This window comes from Lactuca serriola, chromosome 4 (genome assembly GCF_051521515.1).
Source record: "Lactuca serriola cultivar US96UC23 chromosome 4, Lser_US96UC23_V15, whole genome shotgun sequence".
Taxonomy (NCBI): domain Eukaryota; kingdom Viridiplantae; phylum Streptophyta; class Magnoliopsida; order Asterales; family Asteraceae; genus Lactuca; species Lactuca serriola.
Window position 1 is genome coordinate 32,170,451 of NC_136411.1, and position 2,703 is coordinate 32,173,153.

At 42.4% G+C, this 2,703-nt stretch overlaps 1 pseudogene; it reads right to left on the reverse strand.

The window, feature by feature from the left end:
- Nucleotides 1-1,625: 1,625 nt before the first annotated feature.
- On the reverse strand, nt 1,626-1,983 carry LOC145049141 (18S ribosomal RNA; annotated as a pseudogene).
- Nucleotides 1,984-2,703: the final 720 nt, after the last annotated feature.

Below are 2,703 nucleotides of genomic sequence, written 5' to 3' on the forward strand. Positions count from 1 at the left end.
AAAGACCCCATTGTTGACCAAACCCTAAAAGTCAACAAAGTCCACGGTCAAACTTTGACCCAACTCGTCGAGTGCACTTAGGTGACTCGGCGAGTCTACATGTGTCCACTATCTCTCTAGCCTCTTATGACACATCGAGCCTTTCCTCTGCTCAACGGGTCACACCTGGCATGAATCGCGGGGCCACCCCGACTCAACTCGTCGAGTTCAATTATGAACTCGGCGAGTTCCGCCTTCAATCCTCTACCCCCTTCTGACTCACCGAGTCATTCCCCCAACTCGACAAGTTACTCACTGAGTGACTTACGGGAAACCCTAGCCCTACTCGCCGAGTCTGTTCTTGGGACTCAGCGAGTTCATGCCATGCTCAATCAGAAATGACCTCCTGAGGTCAGATCTGTTCCTCTAAACCATAGATATGCCCTTCTTGATCATAATGAACACGTAAAGTTTGGATCTTGATTCCCATGCAAAGACCCTATGACTCTATTTGATGAAATGGCCTCAACATGCCATCCAAAACTCATATCCCTCAATGACACTCAATAAAGATCAAGGATTTAAGGTCTCTGGACCTCTTTGGATCCAGATTCGAAGCCTCAAGACAAGAAGGGACCATTTGCTTCACAAATCATACTCTAAAAGGGGCTAGAAATCCTAACTCTCAAAACTTACACCAAAACTAAAAGATGATCGAACATTTACCTCAAGATGAAGTCCCTAAGCCCTGAAATCCACAGATTAGCACCCTCTTCAGTTTTCTCTTGCCTTGGCCACCTTCTTCTTGCAAAAACACCCACACAAAGATCAAAAATGGCTTCCTCTCTCTCTTAAAATGTTCACACACACTGGGGTTTCTCTCGATCAACTGGTAGCCGCAAATGAAGGCCATAAGGTCCTTTAAATAGGTCTCAATCCCCGGAAATTAGGGCTTCATTAAAGAGCGCGGATTCGCCAAGTCCACTAGTCGACTCGCCGAGTCCGGTCATTAACCCGGATGGAAATTCGCGACTCTACTCGGCGAGTCTAAGGATCAACTCGCCGAGTCTCTCTCAAAATCTCCAAAATAATGAATAAATAATGTACTTGGAAATCCGGATGTTACACATATATATGCCTTTGATAAATCACTCCATTTTGTTTAAAAAATGAGGAACTCTTGAATTTACAAACTTAGTTCTATTACTAGATCTAAAACTCTTAACTGACTTAGAAAACATAAGGCTGATGGGTGTGGGTAACATGTTATTACATGTTATCACACCCAAAGTGTACACTTCATCATCGTACTCATATTTTTGATGTTATAACACCTAAGGTGGAAATGAACAACACCAAATAACATATAATAACACCTATCATTTTCTATTTAATTTTTTTTTTGATGTTTTTAATTTATATTTTTCTATTTTATTTATATTTTTTTTAATTTATGTCATAATAATTTTTAAAAAACATATAAATTAAATAACACATACTTAAAATAAATATTAATTAAAAACAACATTACGACGAAAAAAAACCATTGACCAAAAAAAAAAACATTGACCGAAAAAAAAATATTTACAAAAAAAAAACATTACAACGAAAAAAAAACACTATACAGTGATTACTAGCGATTCCGACTTCATGCAGGCGAGTTGCAGCCTGCAATCCGAACTGAGGACGGTTTTTTGGAGTTATCTCACCCTCGCGGGATCGCAACCCTTTGTCCCGGCCATTGTAGCACATGTGTCGCCCAGGGCATAAGGGGCATGATGACTTGACGTCATCCTCACCTTCCTCCGGCTTATCACCGGCAGTCTGTTCAGGGTTCCAAACTCAATGATGGCAACTAAACACGAGGGTTGCGCTCGTTGCGGGACTTAACCCAACACCTTACGGCATGAGCTGACGACAGCCATGCACCACCTGTGTCCGTCTTCGTCTAAATATTTTTGCTCGATCTTCGCCCTCGCTTTTCGGAGTACCACCAACCGTCTCGGTGGCAAATTCTCCTCGCTAGTATGAAGAATTTCCAAATCTTTCGCAATGCGATCTTCCTTGACTTCACGACGAAGGAACTCCAAATGATCCTGTTGCAACTCATATCTTTCACGTGCGATTTCGTTGTGATCGTCAAATTTTTGTTTCATTTCGGCTTGCTCTCGACGTCTACTTTCGGCTTCATCCACGTGTTGTTGAGCACGCCTCGCTTTGTCGCGACATATTGGTTCTCAACGCGGGGAGATCTATTCAAGTTCGTTGAAGTCGTCCGGTATCTCATCCGTGTCCGCATTGAGGTCGATGTTCGTTCGTGCGTCCGAAACATCGACTGAACCCGAGCCGCGCGACCTCTTCGATTGTTGTTCCGTAAATGTGTCCATTTTATTCCACTTTGGATCTTCCTTGACAATCTCCAAAAAAAATTGTGCTAAAAAACGTGACCGGTCTCAACATGATATTGGTCCCTCGCCGCTCTATAAACGTCAAAATCGGTCGCACCACTTTGCTTGTGCGAGGAAAGTTTGTTGTAGATGGAATTGAACTTGGTGCACTTCTTGCTTATTTGAGTCCATTTTCTACTCAGCATGTCGTGATTGCGGTACTTTTCATCCTTCAAAATGGTACAAAATTTCCCGATTATAGCTTCCCAAAAAGCAACTTTTCTCATATCGTTTCCTTGCGTTGGATTTTTTTATGTCCCGCACCAAGCCACTGCCA